The 21,207-nt window shown below is 35.3% G+C and overlaps 1 protein-coding gene across 5 annotated transcripts in view; it reads left to right on the top strand.

Moving 5' to 3' along the window:
• The window catches only part of PCDH9 (protocadherin 9), a 989,134-nt gene that overhangs the window by 533,041 nt on the left and 434,886 nt on the right, over positions 1–21,207 (top strand). The gene's annotated exons all lie outside the window — the stretch shown is intronic.

Genomic DNA, 21,207 nt, shown 5'->3' with positions numbered 1-21,207 from the left:
TTAGATCATTTATTATTTCTGTCTTTCATTGTTTGGGGTTATTTTAGAACTCTGGAGATTGTCGAAAAGTAATTATTATGGAAATAATCCTTATACATAAAAAAATTAATTGTTCCAGTGGAATACCATTGATTCTTGCCCTATGAACTGTGGATAGTTCTGTTCTGCATCTATTTGTAAATTTATTTCAGAATTCCTTATTCCCTATTATATGTCCCTGCTCTTTAGATTCTCTTTTGAACAAGTTATAACATCTTACTGATTAATTAAGCAAGTAAACACATTATCTGATACATCTACTTTATATCTGTATGAGATTTATTATTACATTCTCTTTTAAATTTATCCTTTAACCCTTTTTGTTAACCAGACTCTATCAAAGGTCACTGCCCAGCTTTTGGAGAAGTAGCAATCACAGTTCAAACAGCTGTAGCTGGGAGGTAACTGGAGGCAAGAGGACGTTGGTGACCAGATCATGCAAGGACCTTGCAGAAAATTTTCAAACTTTGACATTCATTCTGAGTGAGAAGGGAAGCGGAGAAGTGTCTAATTGATTGACACTTTAAAAGGATTATTCTGGATGTGGTTTTGATAGGAAACAGGAGGTGAAGGGGAGAAACAGGGAAATCAATTAAAAGGCTATTAGTTATCTGGGTGAGAGGTGATGATAGCTTGGACAATCGACCAAGTAGGTAATGATAAAATAGTGCAATTTAATCAAATTCTGGATATCTTTTGAAGGTTAGCCAACAGAATTTACTATTGAATTAGATGTAGAGCATGTGAGAATGAGAAAAATCAAGAGTTATGTCAAGATATCAGACTTAAGAAATTAGAATTGTTGAACATTTAGAGAGTGTTGGGGAGGAACAGGTATTTTTGCACATGTTAAGTTTAAATAACTAATTAAAATTTTAAGTACAGATGTCATGCAGGAAGCCAGGCATTCAGGAGAGAAGTCTGGGCTAGAAGGTACACTAGGAGTCATTATTTTAATCCCAACAATTTGCGGAAACATACAAAGACTACCCAAATGAGAACAAAGAGAGGCTATTAATTCAGAGCTTACTATATCAAGGGAGTCGGCCACTATCACTTGTGTTTGGCAGACTTCAAGGCAGGCAGGGGAGTGGGAAAGCTTCAAATTAGGGGAAAAAAAGAAGATATCAGTAGCCTTCTGTTTGGAGGTTATCAGCATAGGGAAGCTGGAAATGGGCTAACTAAAAGTGGGGCCTCTTATGTGATGGGTTCAAGAAGGTTACTTGGCTTTCTCTGTTTTGTCTCAAGTTGGAAGGGAGGGGGTAGTGGCAAAGTAGCAAGCATTTGTTAACAAGGTCCTGTGCTTTCTGGGACAATTGCTGCAGAGACTGTCGTTTGGCATCCTGGACATCTCGTGTGGGTCAGAGTTCTATCATTGTATAGGGTCCGACCATTGTCTATTTATATATTCAGTCTCTCACACTAGATAAGATGACCATGGGAGTAAATGTAGGTAGAAAAAAATAAGGGTGGATATATAAAGATTTGCATCCATGTCAATGTGTATAGAATTATTCGTTGCAACATTAGATGAGGCAGGGGGATGGTTTTCATTACTTGAAGTGGCAATTTCAAGCCCTATGCTTCTGTAAGTTTTTCACGGTGCTTTTGATCCAAGTTTAACTCACCTCTGCAAGGACACAGCTAACTTAAACACTGCTGTAGGCTGGTTAAATAACACCTGTAGTGAAAAATAATCAAAAGAATTGTATGTAAATCCTAGCTATGAGTTGGTTATGTGGAGGTATCTTAGCTATGAGTCAAGGTCACTTGGAAAGATTCAGGAGGTTTTCTAAAGGGAAAAAATATTCTGGGCGCTGTCAACATCATCACTGATTAGCTTTGCCATTAGTGTCACTTTGCCCACTTTTGTCTTTCATCTCTTTTCTTCTTTTAGTGGGTTCTGTTGTCAGGTTTTTCTTTCCCAAACCAGTGGCCTTCTTTTAAAGAGTGACTTCCAATTAAGCACAGTCATGCACTTTAAATTCTAAAGGACTCTCTGTGGGGTGAGACTCGCCACCAGGCCTCTGGCACAGTGCTGCATTTAAAAACTGCCCAACTGTTGTGTGGCTCCTCAGCTCTGTGCTCCCCAGGGCTGCAGCTTCTCATTAGAATTCTGGGCAGGCTGCATCATGTTGGCATCCCGATCCTGCCTTTATTACCATGCCCTTCCTCTTACCCCCTTCTCTTTTGCTTCTGCTTGGGTCTTTTGTTATCCGGCTTCTTTTACCCTCCTTGCCTGGCTTCCTTGTCCTTTGTCTTCCTCTGTTATGATTTATGATTATGCCCAGCTCCTTCCTTCTCCAGGCCATCTGCTTCTAAGCCAGCTCCCTACCTTGAACCACAGTCAATACTTTGCATAACTACTTGACTTTGTTTGCAATTGAATTTTTAAATAGAACACTGAGCTAACTCTCACTTACAGTTAGATTAAACATACAAAATCCTTTAGTATAATTATCCCGAATTTATAACACCTAATGCTGTTCACTTTTTGAATACTTTATTCTAAAATCTTAGGTTAGAAATGATTGTGCATTTCATCATGGACGATTCCTTTTCTGTAAGATGTTATATGTGGATTCTTCTTTTTCACAGAAATCCATAAAAGGGCTTTTTAAAATTTAAACAAATTTGTTTTTGGATAAGAGGCAAGGGAAGGAAACTTAAAGGAAAGGCCATGTACTAGGGAAAAGAATCAGGCTGACGTTGAATATTAGTTAGGAACTATTTGGTTGCATGTAATAGAAATCAATGCCAAAATACTTCATCCAAGAATAAAATGGTAAGGGGATTTATTATGAGAATGTATGGATATGCCTTGCAACACAAGAGTAGCCATTAAAAATTTGCCAGATTCAGAAATAGAAGTCTTTCATTGTTTCTCATTATATTTATTTTATTCTTTTCTCTTCCACTTGTCTTTTCTCCACAAGGAAGAAAGTGGCTACCTCACAAATCACACATTCAAAAGATGGGGAGACATCGAGACAGGAATCTCTCCCACAGGAGAATTTTGGAGGAAAGGGCTCTGCTTGGCCTACCTAAACCGACTGAGTCCAATTAGTAATTGTTGGCGTGGAGGAAAGGGTGACACAGTACAATTCATCATATGGCTTCCAGGGAAGTCTTTCTCCAACACTTACTAATTGTTTAACTTGGAGCAACATGCTCAGTCTTTGAGATTTTAGTGTTTTCATTTGTAAAATGGGGATAATAGTATCACCACAATAAACAAGATGACCAGTAAATGCTAGCTATTATTATTGCTAAAAACAAAACATTAAATGCATCTTATTCTGCCTATATAATCATTGTAGAGCACATCCTAATTTGTTGTATTCGTGTACCTGATATATAGCCTCAGGTTTAAGGAAATGCAAGCAGCATCTACTCCTTAACATTATGAAGCCATTTACACGTGGATAACAGTTCTGGCAAATGTCCATGATTATCTAGGTCACCCTAAGTGTTGCAGAAAGTAAGGAGAGTATTAAGTCTTCCTTAGAGCAAGTATATTTGAATAATGGCTGAAGATAAATGACACCCAATAGGAGGAAATGGACTAGGATGTCCCTTTTGTGTCTCTGTTCATAAATTTATTCCCTCAGAAAAGAATTAGAAACCATAGGAAGGTTATAAATTAGAGGTTTATGTTGTTGGAGGTTTGGGGATAGATGAGGTATTTCTAGTACTTGAGGTAGAATGAGAACATCTCTATAGGAGAAGACTGTGGAAGGCCATAAAAAAAGATACAGACTTCAACGTTTTTAGAAAAATATTGGAGGATTTACTTACCGACTAGGTGTGAATGATATTGGGTATCAGAGATCTAGCCTTGGCATGAGGGTTCCTGATTTCAGATTTGGAGTAGCTGCTAATACATCAGGAGAATATTGCCAGATGAAATGCATTGTAAATGTTTTAGAAACATAAATTGCTCTATAAATTCCAGGTGTTTTTATCTGAATCAGGGTATGGTAGTGGGGGAACATGAGTTCCGTCGTATCTTGATAAAATAAAACACTAAAATATCTAACACCCAATATAAATATTCTCAGAGAGCTTTTATAGTTTATATCAACATTTCCCAAAGCATATTGTACCTTCCCTAAATGCTAATAGGTGATAAAAAATGCACTGGATTAAACAAAGATAAATAGGTATCTTTACTGAAAGACTTCCCAGAGACTTTAATATGCCAAAGTGCATTATGAAGGAGGGGAATATGTAATATGCTGAATTTCCAAGATATATTTGATTTCAGTGTACTTCTTCACAGTACACCTTGTGAGACTTGGTATTCTGAAGACACCACTTTGGGAAACATAACTTCCTTACATTGTTTCTCCATACTGCATTATATTTATTCCCAACTTAGTAAAATACAATCAGCACAGCCCATACAACAGTAGGAAGGTTTCAGACATACATCATTAAAAGCAGTTATACTGGGCTTCCCTGGTGGCGCAGTGGTTGGGAGTCTGCCTGCCAGTGCAGGGGACGCGGGTTCGGGCCCTGGTCTGGGAGGATCCCACATGCCGCGGAGCGACTAGGCCCGTGAGCCACAACTACTGAGCCTGCGCGTCTGGAGCCTGTGCTCCGCAACGAGAGGGGCCGCGATGGTGGGGGGCCCGCGCACCGCGATGAAGAGTGGCCCCCGCTTGCCACAACTGGAGAAAGCCCACGCACGGAAACGAAGACCCAGCACAGCCAAAAATAAATAAATAAATAAATAAATAAGTAAATAAATAAAGTCAGGAGCTCTTTAAAAAAAAAAAAAAAAGCAGTTACACTTTCTGTGTACAAATCATATATGTATTAAATTAACACTAATGGTTACAATCCCATAACATTTGTAACCTTTTGCAATAAATGAAATTTTTTTATGTATGTGACAATGACTCTAACACTGTGACTCACTTATTGCTATTTACCTCATTCCACCATACAAAATTTTTCCTATGTATACCCATAATTCCATTTGGATTTATGGGTCCAGAATATACAATTATTATTATTATATTCTTAAGTATGTACTCTAATTATTATAATTTTCTCTCATGCTTATGTGTTTAAATTTCTTTCTATCCTAATTTTACTTAATGCTTTGAGTTTTTGTTGTTGTTTATGATTGGCATCTGAAAATAAAATATTCTACAGAATGTATTTAATATTTTAGTCTCCTTTCAGATATGCCCCCCAAACTCCCTTAACTTTGTACTTTGTGGCAGAAATTTGTGTGGCATTTAAAATAAATTAATGGCATTTAGTTAGGATTCTAGTGATCCTTGGAAAGAATATTTGTGTTGTCTCAATTTTTTTCAAAACAGCTACTGGTGCTTTACCTATAAATAAAAGTTTTCTTTCCTTTATTTTCATGTTGTCTAATGTAAATACTTTTTTAATGAAATCTAAGAAATGGTCCTCAATTAAAGGCATTTAACAACATTTAATATGGATTCTTCCCATTTCTGTATTAGGTCTCCTAAGATCTCAGACATGGTAGCTTAACGATCAGGAATTAACTTGAAACTTGGGGACAAGCGAGGAGGAGGAGGGTTCAATTATAACTTTAGGTCCACGGATGCCTCCTTATCATGTTTGAACTGCCGTACTTGGTTTTACTTAAACTATTTGTGCTTTCATCCATCTTCTCCCTTTATTTGTTGTTAATTATGTTCTGTCTGAACAACTTCACCATAGTTGCTTAGGAAAAGATCTGTAATCATCCTAAGTTATTATGTTGTTTGCATTCTGATGCCAAACAACCTCACTATAGTTATTTCAAGAAAGATCTTAGAATCTTATTCAAATTATTTATCTAGACACAAGTGATTCAAATGTTTAGCTGTCTTCTTCATTACCATCATCACGTTATATTGAGCACTGATCATGTTTCATGTTTATATATAATCCATAATATTAACATTTTTTTGGAGATGAGGGATACTAGAGACTTCACTAAGGCCATTTAGCTACAGAGTAGCAGAGCTGGGATCAAAGCCCATGTAAAACTATCTCCAGGACCAAACTGCAGTCTATTAAACCACGCTTCCTTCTATTACATCTGAAGAATTTATTATTGAAATCTACATTATATAATAGGTTCCTGTTTGAAAATAAGAAATAGAAAGTTAAGCCATATTAACTAAGTTTTGTTAATTTAGATAAAAACAAAATCTGCAGACAGGAAATAATTCAACAGCTTCTTCTTTATCAACCACCCATAGGCTTGGAGTTTGTCTTAACTAATATCTAGGCTGGCACCTGGAACAGTCCAGTACCTGTGGCTCTAGGGCAGCTGTCCCTTGCTTTCAGCCAGGTGCTACTAAGGTTTTGGGAAGACAAAAATAAATTTGCACAAGGAAATATTAAAACTCTTCTCTTACAGACCATACTTAAACTCAGACTTATCACCATAAGAACATGCCTGAATATGGTGTTTATTTGGGGGACCAACACTTTCTTGTCTCACTTTTGTCTCATTGTAAAGTTCGAATCATCAAAACCATTTGTGGTTTTTCCCTCTACAATTTCTTATAATTCTCATGACAACTTAATCATAAGCTTTCTAGAAATTATCCTCCAGCAATAGCTTTTATGCCTCGTTTTGCCTTTTAGCACTCAGCAATTTTAAGGTAAATTATAATAGAAAAATATTATCTTGTAATTCTATTATTAATACTTTGAAGATATACCTCTAAACATGAGTCATGTTTTTCTAGCTGCATGGTACAGTGGATTATGGAATCAGATTCAACTATATCTGGAGCCCAAGTTTAAAGCCCCAACTCAGCAGGCTATAAAAGGAGTATTTTAAAATGTGATTTAACACTTCTGAACCTCAATTTGCACATCTACAAAAATTTGACCCAACAGAATTGTTGTGAAGCATGATAACATAGCACATATGAAAACACTTCATAAAGTGTTATATATAGTACTTTCCTTCTTAGTTTGAATAGATCTTAAGGTAAATGAGCTAAATATGAATCTTAGCCCTCATACTCAACTTTCAGTTTTGCTAAATTTATCAGCCCCAATTTACTTATCTACAAAATGCAATTAAATATTTATTTTCAAGGTGTTTCGACCCTGATCACATTTGAAATGAGCACAATGGTGAGAAGACAAATTTTTTCTGTCTTCCCATCACTGTACTGTGATCCAAATCTAACTGATGTGCCCTTCTTCAACTTTTTTTTCCAATGTGAAAGACCACATATAGTTACTGAAGTTTTTAAGCTATGAAAAGACAGTGGTTTGTGTTGCAATGATCCCGATTTTTCTGACTGCTGTTGGTAATATAAAAATTATCTCTACCTTGCATTATTTGAGAAGCCTGGGACCATATAGATAAACAGACTACTTACTTATAAGCTATGTTGACAGCTCAGTCAGTATGCACATATGAGACATTTAGGAAGTTTTGTTCTGAGAATCAGATCTAGGAAGAATAGACATTAACACTGGCATGTGTACCTACTTAGAAAATATCACAATAAAGAATATTTAAGATTGAGATAGAAGAATGACACAAAGACCAACTGCAAACTAAGTATAAAACTTTGCAGGCAAGACATGTTAAAATGACCTGCAAATATTAGGGCTATTTAAACAGCAGGCAGTAAATAATTTGAGATTGATAAAACTCTTAAGCAAATTGTATTCATATGCGAAACATATCCTGCACTACTTAAATTTTAGCTTGATGCTATTTTTAAAGTCACCATATGGTATGAGTAAATGGGAAACACCTTGAAGATTCCCCTAAGAAGTTAAAAATAAAGAAGGTAAAATAATTTTATGAAATTTAAGCTTTAAGGTCGGAACATACATATGAAAAATCACCGTGATGTGACAGACTAGGACAGCCATATTTAACCATAATTAACCAGAACTAGGAGAAGAGTCAAGTTTTGTGGGGCCTGAAGTTTATACTGCAAGACATTCTTTCAAAAACAAATATCTTACTTTTGCAAATCTTATAAAAATATATTACTACATGGATACTTTTTCTGGTTTCTTTCAGGCCTTGGAAGAGACCAGTTCAGTGAGGAGCTTAAGCTTCTCTAGCTTCAGGGCTATCCTACCACTGCGGAGAGGGGATTGAACGGGTGGACATACATGAAAGAAGAAAGTGTCAGTGTAAAAAAGTGGGTCAGCCAGGAAGCTGTATAACCAGGAGAATCCCTGAGATAAATATTGATATTGTCCAGCCAAGAAATGTGGAGAAGAATCATAGATAATAGCTTTGAGAATTTGAGTTTTGTCAGCAAAACTGCCTGTATTGTGAGATGGATCCATCTGGCCATTTTGGAATCTTATCAGGATCTGATTCCTTACTTATAAAGCCAAGATTAGAGTAATCCCCACCCAAACCTTTCTACTTCCCTTCTCTCTCCACTCCTGTATCCCCATCTTCTGCTTACAGGAAGAAGATGAAAAGGTAAAATGAATCAACTCCTCTGGGTCTCTTCTGCACTTCTTATGGTAAATCAATAAACAGGCCTACTGATTATATACATTAATTTATCCAAGCTCGAGCATTATTATCTCTGTGGAGGTATTCGGTAGACAGCCCACATGTTGACTAAGTAACCCAGATTTCTACTCTCACTAAGCAAACATAACTATTTTTCTGTAGTACTCTTTATATTAGCAGAGATTTTACTAATCTTCCAGACAAAAAAATGCTTTCTCAAAATAAATTAAGAGCTCATCTTTTGAAATTTGAAAAACAGCAATTAGAAATCAGAGATATAAACCTATTCTCAATGCTTTGCTGCCACTCTTTTGATTTCCTCTGATAGGATCAAGAATGTTATTTATTAATCTTATTTTACACAATACACAGTGGCTCTAATTCTTGGAACAGTTTCTATAACTATTGCAGACAGACATAATCAACTATATTTTGCTTTATGAAATGTTTTCAATGTTCCAAGTGCTCCTTCATACTAGTACATTATGAAAGCAGAAGATATTGAAAGAAAAAAGAAGGCTAGGCATCCATATGAAATGGAGGTTTTCTTTAAGTTAAACCACCTCTGAAATGCAGACACTAATGCACACTTATATTGATCTATTTGTTCTTAGTATCTGTTTATTGTTGCATTTATTTGTCTGTGCATTAGTTATTGACATCTTTATACTCAGAGGAATTGGATAAAGACTAGACTTTTTATCATGGGGAAGTAGAATGTTGTGGAAACAGCACATTATATACAAAGATGTGCTCAATGATGAATTAGATATGTATATCATCTGTACTATAATATCTTACAGTGCTATGTAAATTATTGGGTTAATTTATTGAGTTGAAACCCAATTTTAAACTACATATGGCTCAAGCATCCTATAAATACAACATGTTGACTACTAAATTATGCATCCTCTTATTTTTAGGTAAACAAATGTCTCATTACTGCATGTTTTTCTTAGTAAGAACCTCATTTTTAAGTCATATATCTCTGAAACCCAAGTAAACCCATAATTAATATTAGTGAAACACCAACAAAATGTATAACTTTGAGAAGAAAAATATTGATCACTTTGGTGAAGAAGTATAACATTTCAGTTTGAAAGAAAAATATATTTAAGATAGCAGAGAATATAAATAACAGATGCTGTTTAATAGGAAGTAATTTAGAATTTTGGCCATATGCATATTAGAAGAGCTGGAGCTCAAGGGTCCTCTGTCAGTCTTGAGAAACAGGAAGATGCCAAGGGACTGATGATTTGGGGCTGAGGTTAGAAGTGGGCTTGCTCTGACAGGAGCAAGCTAAGCATGCATTCGTTGCTCTCTGTTCCAAAGATACTAATTTTTCTGTCCTTATATCCAATTGAGCCTTTAAGACATAAATATATTAGTATTCTTGATCCTTACACTGAATTGGTGTGAACTGGGTAAAAAGGAAAGGTGCATACCCTTCCCCATGCCACCATTAGTACTGAGGATGTACAGGCCTATGGTCTTAGAAAATGGAGTTGGAGGGATCTGCAGTCAGCCCTTACCCCAAGGATATGGAGGGCCAACTCTGTTCATTGTATTAAGCCATTTTATATATGGCATTTGAGCATCCACAGATTTCAGTATTAGCAGGGCCTCCTGGAACCAATCCCCCATGGATACGAAGGGATGACTATACACATTCATAGTTATAATTTAGCTATATTATAAATATATCTGTGTATATATATATATATATATATATATATATATATATATACACATATATATCAGAAATATTTAAAAGCTATTGAAAGCCATTACAGCTACTTCAGAAATAATCTGAAAGAATAATCCAAATATTCCAATATTGGAATTCACATGTGGTTTATGATGTTAGCTCCTCATCATTACTTTTTTTGAGCTAATCTGGACAATGATCTTCAATTTCTTACAAGAGTATTGAACAATGGTGACAGAAAAGGAAATATAAAAGAATTAAAGGAAAGAAAGAGCTATATTAAAGAATAGTAAACATAATAAAGAATAAAACTTGATTTGATAGGAACCTTCTCCTGGTAATCACACAAAAATAATATTACCTATTTCCAAGTTATAAAGCATCAATTCTATAAAACTTGGATAAGTTATTCCAATCAAGTGTCAGGGTTAATTGATTTCATGTTGCCAGTATATTGTTTCCGAAATAATCCAAAATACTTAATGAGTTACAACTATACAAGATGGAATCTTGTCCTATTATCTTTGATTGCACAACCAATAAGAGGATGGAAGACAACAGATCATTGTCAACCTCTATTTTTTGTGGAAAACATCAGATTTATTCCTCTTGGAATATTTCATTTTTAGTCTTCATATATTTCTTCAGTTTGCAGTAGTTATAAAAGACAAATACTTAATAGAAAAGGCATGGTATATCTTACCATCAAAAATTTTAAACATGTTCAAGCACCGTGACACACTTGCTATGCTTTCCATAGGGAGATACATTGAATAGTATTTGGCAGTTACAAATTGCTCTTGTTTGGCTACTCTGTGCTTAACTATTTTAAGGCAAATTGGAACTTGGAAGAGCCCGCAAATGATGTTAGTGAAATTTAAAGTTTAATTAGAAGGTATAGTTTGACTTTGATATATTTCAGTTTGCCTTCATTTTTAAGTTGATTGTTTAGAACCAAAAATAAGTTTTTCCTGTAGAGCGAATGTGATGTGGGGTTAATTAGGTTCCCAGGCTGGGTCATGAAACTCATTCATTCATTTAGTCATTCATTCAATTGAGTCTTTATTAAATGTTACCTTAGTGAGACCGTCCCTTGGCATCCAATCTAAAATTTTAAACTCTGCACCAAATACTTAACATTTCTATTTTTTGACTTCATTTTTTCCTAACATTGTCTATTGTCTCTCTTCCCCAGTGGAAAATAAGATTCATGAGGGCAAAATTTGTGTCTGTTTTTTTTAACTACTGTTTTTCTATGGCTAGAATAAGGCACATAATTGATGCTCAATAAATAAATGATAATGGTGATTCTTTGTGTTCTCAAAGAAATGAAATGTAGTACAAGCATACAACAAAACACCAAGATTTACCAAAATGGTGAGCATTGTATCTTTTATACTGAGGCAGAACCCATTGATTAGAGAATGGAGCCATGAATACCATCACTAAAATGGACGCTGTGATAGTTAGTATAAGCTATCTTTTACCCTCCAAAACAGCTCTGTCAAATGATGAGGAAACTGAGGCTCAGAAGTTTTAGGTAAAGAACTTGAATTCATACACCTCCAAAGAAAGAGTGAGAGTTCGGTTTCTCTTTCTTTCTCTATATTTCACATTCTTTCTCATGAAACAAAACAAAAACCTTTCTTTTAATTCTCCTTTATTCTTGCTGTTACCCTTTCCTGATAGTGCTAGTGCTTTACAATAGAAAGGTAATAATCTAGCTTATTGGGTGAGAGAGAGAAGCATTGAGGAAGTAGGAATGAAAAGGACAATGTTAAGAAATCCCAAGAGGAATGGCTGGTAGAGTCTTTTTTGTGGCAGCTAGTTTGCATCTGACTTTTTTAATATTTATTTTTGAAATATGGAGAGTGCATAAAGCAAGCTTCTTTGAAAACAGTTTGCAACTGGCAGTTAACGTTTGTGATCTTCTTGATCTGTTGATCCTATTTATAACCTTATCAGACAGTAAAGTCTGAGTCCATTGACTAAAATGTTTCTTACTTTATGAAACTCAGCATAATGCTTTTTTTAGCCTTACCAGCACAACTCTCTGCATTTAGAAGCAGTTGAATACCCTTTACCTGACCTCTATTAGGAACAGAAGAAATACTATGATTGGACGTGTTAGTAACATATATTTCTATTTTGGATGCATGGAAGACTTTTATTATGTGAAAATCCATGATTTCTTCCTGTGTTAGTAACATATGTTTAAAACACATAACCATATGATGTGAGAGGTGTCCTATTGGAATAACAAATGCTACCATTCATCTCTTTTTGATCTTCATCATTTCCCTTCTGAAGTTAGAATGATCCAAGTGTGTCTAGGTTATTCATGCTAAAGAAACATATACTGTTTACGGCAGCTTAAAAACAAATTATCTGAGTATTTTTCTTTCAGTAATACAGAATGGGTTAATAACCCATTGAAATTAAATCCAATGTTTAAAAAGTATATTTCTACTGCTCCTGATTACAAACCATTTCTCTTGACACAAAATGGTAGTCTAAGGTGTAATTTACCTAACTGTGCATAAATAGGGATTCATATTTGATATTCTTCATAGTAATACGTTTATTGACTAACATCTTGCCTGACTTTTCCCTCACCCACTAGAAACATTCCATAAAGTGGCTAAGATATATAATTTTAATATATTATTTAATATATGTCTACTTAATTAAATTTTCATGCAGTGCATAATTTCTTTTTTATCTGCTTAGACAGAGGAAGCTGTTATGCAGCATTCAAAAATCCAGAAGGGAACTCATATTTTTCCATAATACTTAATACAGTTTTATTGTTAACTGAGTGAGTTATCTTCTAGTTTACACAGGTTAGCAGAACAACTTCATATTTACAGTAGGAATAATTTCTCAATGGAAATATGTTGGAAATATATTTTGAATTAATATATTATTAAAGTAACTTAGGAAAGTGGCATGTAGCATGTCTTTTTCACTCAGGAATGGCACTTGCCTCCCTATATTAGATAACAGGTAATAGGCAAAATAATCAAATACAGAAAGTCTCTGCTCTTTGAAAAAAAATTACTGTATTAAAAATATCACTTCTGAAATTGTGTAATAGGATTTTATTAAAAAGCTAAGTTGATATTCAGTGTTCGTGAATGGTTTATGTTTTCCTTTTAGAAGCTGGAATCTATTATTTTGAAAATTACTATCGGTGAGCTCAAAATAAATTGAATCAAGTGTGATGTTTTTTATCAACACAAACATGCATTTACACACACATAGAAACATGCGTATGTGAATACACTTCATGTTTAAACCATTCAATTGGTTTTGACTTGAATGATATTCTCAAAATAATTTTTTCCTACATCAAAAATAAATACGCGGATATATGTATATGTATAACTGATTCACTTTGTTATAAAGCAGAAACTAACCATTGTAAAGCAATTATACTCCAATAAAGATGTTAAAAAATAAAAATAAATAAATAAATAAATTTCAGTTTTTCAATGTATCTGACTTTCTGTGGCTCTGATTTATTTAAATTCAGTTCTTTTGTTTTAAAGAAAAAAAAAAAGGAGGCAGAGATGCTTATAGCATTAGAATGCCCAGAAAAAATTTCCAAAGAAACTTGGATAAAGTTGAATGAGTTTCTATTTAGCTTTTATTTACTTTTTTTTCTAAGAAAATAATCATTTTTATTCAGAACAATATGGCAATGATGTGAGGCATAGTTATTGCACACAACAGAAAACATTTATTAAAAGCTATATAATTTAAAGAATAAGCAAGTACTTTTGTCTAGTGTTTTTGGGAGGTGTTTATGAGAACATCTTGGTAAGGTCACCATATTTCAGGTCTGTACCTCCCTTTCTGACCCATAAAAACTCATTCTATTGCAAGTTTTTTGGGAGCAGCAATCCACTCCTAAAACAAAAACAAACAAAAAACCAAAAAAAAACCGGCCTTATACTGTCTAAAAAAATTAACGTGTCATTTCAAAACATACTGATGTTGGACTGCTAACACATTCACTGAAAACAACAACAAACAGAAAGCAATTAAAATATTTATTGATGAACAAAACCTGAGCTCAACTTGTTGGATAATCTAAAATGATATTTTAATTATCCACTTACTTTTGCAAGTAATTTCTCAACTAAACTGAATTTAATTATTTAGAATTTGTCATTGAGGGCTGAATTTGACCATTTGCTCTATACATATATTTAATATGCTTTTCTAGTTTATATACAACATGCCAATCCAAAGGGTACAATTTTGTTATAATGTACTAGAGAATATATGAAGTATATGCAACATCAATAGCTCCACACTTCTACCTTCAGAATTAATAGAGATAGGAAAAAAAATATGGATAGTCATCTGGAGGTATGACTGACAGCACAGAACAATTGAAAAGGTTATCCAAATGATTTGTCCTCAAAGCTTGGCAGTGTCCATTTTCCTCTCAAAAGGAAATCTTATTTTATTTTATTATTTTATTTTATTTTATTTTATTTTATTTTATTTTTTTAAAACATCTTAATTGAAGTATAATTGCTTAACAATGGTGTGTTAGTTTCTGCTTTATAACAAAGTTAATCAGTTATACATATACATATGTTCCCATATCTCTGCCCTCTTGCGTCTCCCTCCCTCCCACCCTCCCTATCCCACCCATCTAGGTGGTCACAAAGACCGAGCTGATCTACCTGTGCTATGCGGCTGCTTCCCACTAGCTATCTGTTTTACATTTGGTAGAGTATATATGTCCATGCCACTCTCTCACCCTGTCACATCTTAGCCCTCCCCCTCCCCATATCCCAAGTCCATTCTCTAGTAGGTCTGTGTCTTTATTCCCCTATTGCCACTAGGTTCTTCATGACCTTTTTTTTTTTTTTTTCCTTAGAGTCCATATATATGTGTTAGCATACTGTATTTGTTTTTCTCTTTCTGACTTACTTCACTCTGTATGACAGACTCTAACTCCATCTACCTCACTACAAAACCTCCATTTCGTTTCTTTTTATGGCTGAGTAATATTTCACTGTATATATGTGCCACATCTTCTCTATCCATTCATCCGATGATGGACACTTAGGTTGCTTCCATGTACTGGTTATTGTAAATAGAGCTGCAATGAACATTTTGGTACATGACTCTTTTTGAATTATGGTTTTCTCAGGGTATATGCCCAGTAGTGGGATTGCTGGGTCGTATGGTAGTTCTATTTTTAGTTTTTTCAGGAACCTCCACACTGTTCTCCATAGTGGCTCTATCAATTTACATTCCCACCAACAGTGCAAGAGGGTTCTCTTTTCTCCACACCCTCTCCAGCATTTATTGTTTGTAGGTTTTTTGATGATGGCCATTCTGACCGGTGTGAGATGATATCTCATTGTAGTTTTGACTTGCAATTCTCTAATGATTAATGATGTTGAGCATTCTTTCATGTGTCTGTTGGCAATCTGTATATCTTCTTTGGAGAAATGTCTATTTAGGTCTTCTGCCCATTTTTGGATTGGGTTGTTTGTTTTTTTGTTATTGAGCTGCATGAGCTGCTTGTAAATCTTGGAGATTAATCCTTTGTCAGTTGCTTCATTTGCAAATATTTTTCTCCCATTCTGAGGGTTGTCTTTTGGTCTTGTTTATGGTTTCCTTTGCTGTGCAAAAGGTTTTAAGTTTCATTAGGTCCCATTTGTTTATTTGTGTTTTTATTTCCATTTCCCTAGGAGCTGGGTCAAAAAGGATCTTGCTGTGATTTATGTCATAGAGTGTTCTGCCTATGTTTTCCTCTAAGAGTTTGATAGTGTCTGGCCTTACACTTAGGTCTTTAATCCATTTTGAGTTTATTTTTGTGTATGGTGTCAGGGAGTGTTCTAATTTCATACTTTTACATGTACCTGTCCAGTTTTCCCAGCACCACTTATTGAAGAGGCTGTCTTTTCTCCACTGTATATGCTTGCCTCCTTTATCAAAGATAAGGTGACCATATGTGTGTGGGTTTATCTCTGGGCTTTCTATCCTGTTCCATTGGTCTATGTTTATGTTTTTGTGCCAGTACCAAAGTGTCTTGATTACTGTAGCTTTGTAATATAGTCTGAAGTCAGGGAGTCTGATTCCTCCAGCTCCATTTTTCTTTCTCAAGATTGCTTTGGCTCTTCGGGGTCCTTTGTGTTTCCATACAAATTGTGAAATTTTTTGATCTAGTTCTGTGAAAAATGCCAGTGATAGTTTGATAGGGATTGCATTGAATCTATAGATTGCTTTGAGTAGTAGAGTCATTTTCACAATGTTGATTCTTCCAATCCAAGAATATGGTATATCTCTTCATCTATTTGTATCATCTTTGATTTCTTTCATCAGTGTCTTATAATTTTCTGCATACAGGTCTTTTGTCTCCTTAGGTAGGTTTATTCCTAGATATTTTATTCTCGTTGTTGCAATGGTAAACTGGAGTGTTTTCTTAATTTTACTTTCAGATTTTTCATCATTAGTGTATAGGAATGCAAGAGATTTCTGTGCATTAATGTTGTATCCTGCTACTTTACCAAATTCACTGATCAGCTCTAGTAATTTTCTGGTAGCATCTTTAGGATTCTCTATGTATAGTATCATGTCATCTGCAAACAGTGACAGCTTTACTTCTTCTTTTCCGATTTGGATTCCTTTTATTTCTTTTTCGTCTCTGATTGCTGTGGCTAAAACTTCCAAAACTATGTTGAATAATAGTGGTGAGAGTGGGCAACCTTGTCTTGTTCCTGATCTTAGTGGAAATGGTTTCAGTTTTTCACCATTGAGGACGATGTTGGCTGTGGGTTTGTCATATATGGCCTTTATTATGTTGAGGAAATTTTCCTCTATGCCTACTTTCTGCACGGCTTTTATCATAAATGGGTGTTGAATTTTGTCGAAAGCTTTCTCTGCATCTATTGAGATGATCATATGGTTTTTCTCCTTCTATTTGTTAATATGATGTATCACGTTGATTGATTTGCGTATATGGAAGAATCCTTGCATTCCTGGGATAAACCCCACTTGATCATGGTGTATGATCCTTTTAATGTGTTGCTGGATTCTGTTTGCTAGTATTTTGTTGAGGATTTTTGCATCTATGTTCATCAGTGATATTGGCCTGTAGTTTTCTTTCTTTGTGACATCTTTGTCTGGTTTTGGTATCAGGGTGATGGTGGCCTCGTAGAATGAGTTTGGGAGTGTTCCTCCCTCTGCAATATTTTGGAAGAGTTTGAGAAGGATAGGTGTTAGCTCTTCTCTAAATGTTTGATAGAATTCGCCTGTGAAGCCATCTGGTCCTGGGCTTTTGTTTGTTGGAAGATTTTTAATCACAGTTTCAATTTCAGTGCTTGTGATTGGTCTGTTCATATTTTCTATTTCTTCCTGGTTCAGTCTTGGCAGGTTCTGCATTTCTAAGAACCTGTCCATTTCTTCCAGGTTGTCTATTTTATTGGCATAGAGTTGCTTGTAGTAATCTCTCATGATCCTTTGTATTTCTGCAGTGTCAGTGGTTACTTCTCCTTTTTCATTTCTAATTCTATTGATTTGAGTCTTCTCCCTTTTTCTCTTGATGAGTCTGGCTAATGGTTTATCAATTTTGTTTATCTTCTCAAAGAACCAGCTTTTAGTTCTGTTGACCTTTGTTATTGTTTCCTTCATTTATTTCTGATCTGATTTTTATGATTTCTTTCCTTCTGCTAGCTTTGGGGTTTTTTTGTTCTTCTTTCTCTAATTGCTTTAGGTACAAGGTTAGGTTGTTTATTCGAGATGTTTCCTGTTTCTTGATGTAAGCTTGTATTGCTATAAACTTCCCTCTTAGAACTGCTTTTGCTGCATCCCATAGGTTTTAGGTCGTCGTGTCTCCATTGTCATTTGTTTCTAGGTATTTATTGATTTCCCCTTTGATTTCTTCAGTGATCACTTCGTTATTAAGTAGTGTATTGTGTAGCCTCCATGTGTTTGTATTTTTTACAGATCTTTTCCTGTAATTGATATCTAGTCTCATAGCATTGTGGTCGAAAAAGATACTTGATACGATTTCAATTTTCTTAAATTTACCAAGGCTTGATTTGTGACCCAAGATATAATCTATCCTGGAGAATGTTCCATGAGCCCTTGAGAAAAATGTGTATTCTGTTGTTTTTGGGTGGAATGTCCTATAAATATCAATTAAGTCCATCTTGTTTAATGTATCATTTAAAGCTTGTGTTTCCTTATTTATTTTCAATTTGGATGATCTGTCCATTGGTGAAAATGGGGTGTTAAAGTCCCCTACTATGATTGTGTTACTGTTGATTTCCCCTTTTATAGCTGTTAGTATTTGCCTTATGTATTGAGGTGCTCCTATGTTGGGTGCATAAATATTTAAAATTGTTATACCTTCTTCTTGGATCGATCCCTTGATCATTATATAGTGTCCTTCTTTGTCTCTTGGTATAGTCTTTATTTTAAAGTCTATTTTGTCTGATGTGAGAATTGCTACTCCAGCTTTCTTTTGATTTCCATTTGCATGGAATATCTTTTTCCATCCCCTCACTTTCGTCTGTATGTGTCTCTAGGTCTGATGTGGGTCTCTTGTAGACAGCATATATATGGGTCTTGTTTTTGTATCCATTCAGCCAGTCTGTGTCTTTTGGTGGGAGCATTTAATCGATTTACATTTAAGGTAATTATCAATATGTATGTTCCTATCCCCATTTTCTTAAATGTTTTGGGTTTGTTATTGTAGGTGTTTTCCTTCTCTTGTGTTTCTTGCCTAGAGAAGTTCCTTTAGCATTTGTTGTAAAGCTGGTTTGGTGGTGTTGAACTCTCTCAGCTTTTGCTTGTCTGTAAAGGTTTTAATGGTTTTAATTTCTCCATCAAATCTGAATGAGATCCTTGCTGGGTAGAGTAATCTTGGTTGTAGGTGTTTCTCCTTCATCACTTTAAGTATATCCTGCCAGTCCCTTCTGGCTTGCAGAGTTTCTGCTGAAAGATCAGCTATTAACCTTATGGGGATTCCCTTGTGTGTTATTTGTTGTTTTTCCCTTGCTGCTTTTAATATGTTTTCTTTATATTTAATTTTTGATAGTTTGATTAATATGTATCTTGGCGTGTTTCTCCTTGGATTTATCCTGTGTGGGACTCTCTGTGCTTCCAGGACTTGATTAAGTATTTCCTTTCCCATATTAGGGAAGTTTTCAACTATAATCTCTTCAAATATTTTCTCAGTCCCCTTCTTTTTCTCTTCTTCTTCTGGGACCCCTATAATTCGAATGTTGGTGCATTTAATGTTGTCCCAGAGGTCTCTGAGACTGTCCTCAGTTCTTTTCATTCTTTTTTCTTTATTCTGCTCTGCGGTAGTTATTTCCGCTATTTTATCTTCCAGGTCACTTATCCGTTCTTCTGCCTCAGTTATTCTGCTATTGTTCCCGTCTAGAGTATTTTTAATTTCATTTATTGTGTTTTTCATAGTTGCTTGGTTCCTCTTTAGTTCTTCTACGTCCTTGTTAAATGTTTCTTGCATTTTGTCTATTCTATTTCCAAGATTTTGGATCATCTTTACTATCATTATTCTGAATTCTTTTTCTGGTAGACTGCCTATGTCCTCTTCATTTGTTAGGTCTGGTGTGTTTTGACCCTGTTCCTTCATCTGCTGTGTGTTTTTCTGTCTTCTCATTTTGCTTATCTTATTGTGTTTGGGGTGTCCTTTTCACAGGCTGCAGGTTCATAGTTCCCGTTGTTTTTGGTATCTGTCCCCAGTGGCTAAGGTTGGTTCAGTGGGTTGTGTAGGCTTCCTGGTGGAGGGGACTAGTGCCTGTGTTCTGGTGGATGAGGCTGGATCTTGTCTTTCTGGTGGGCACGTCCACGTCTGGTGGTGTGTTTTGGGGTGTCTGTGGCCTTATTATGATTTTAGGCAGCCTCTTTGCTAATGGATGGGGCTGTATTCCTGTCTTGCTAGTTGTTTGGCATAGGGTGTCCAGCACTGTAGCTTGCTGGTTGTTGAGTGAAGCTGGGTCTTGATGTTGAGATGGAGATCTCTGAGAGATTTTCACCGTTTGGTATTATGTGGAGCTGGGAGGTCTCTTGTGGACCAGTGTCCTGAAGTTGGCTCTCCCACCTCAGAGGCACAGCCCTGATGCCTGGCTGGAGCACCAAGAGCCTTTCATCCACACAGCTCAGAATAAAAGGGAGAAAAAATAGAAAGAAAGAAAGAAATTGGATAAAATAAAATAAAGCTATTATAACAAAAAATAAGAAAAAAATTATTAAGAAAATTTTTTTTTAATTTTTTAATATAAATTTATTAATTTTTTATAATAAAAATAAGAAAAAAATTATTAAGTAACAAATTTATTAAGAAAAAATTTTTTAAATTTTTAAAAATAAAAAATATGAAAAAATTTGTTACGAAAATTTTTTTTTTAATTTTTAAAAATAGAAAGTAAGGAAAAAATTATTAAGAATACATTTATTAAGAGAAAAAATTTTTTAAGTACAAAAAAAAAAAACAAAAAAAAACGGATGGACCGAACCCTAGGACAAATGGTGAAAGCAAAGGTATACAGAAAAAATCTCACCCAGAAGCATTCACATATACACTCACAAAAAAAGGAAAAGGGGAAAAATTAATATATCCTGCTCCCAAAGTCCACCTCCTGAATTTGGGATGATTCGTTGTCTATTCAGGTATTCAACAGATGCAGGTACATCAAGTTGTTTGTGGAGGTTTAATCCGCTGCTTCTGAGGCTGCTGGGAGAGATTTCCCCTTCTCTTCCTTGTTCATACAGCTCCCGGGGTTCAGCTTTGGATTTGGACCGGCCTCTGCGTGTAGGTCGCCTGAGGGCATTTGTTCTTCGCTCACACAGAATGGGGTTAAAGGAGCAGCTGCTTCGGGGGCTCTGGCTCACTCAGGCAGGGGAGAGGGAAGGGTACGGATGCGGGGCGAGCCTGCGGCGGCAGAGGCCTGCGTGACGTTGCAGCAGCCTG

This window comes from Balaenoptera borealis (genome assembly GCF_965194805.1).
Source record: "Balaenoptera borealis genome assembly, chromosome: 18".
Lineage (NCBI taxonomy): Eukaryota > Metazoa > Chordata > Mammalia > Artiodactyla > Balaenopteridae > Balaenoptera > Balaenoptera borealis.
Note: the sequence above shows the minus strand (reverse complement) of the source record. Positions and strands in the feature narration are given on the sequence as shown.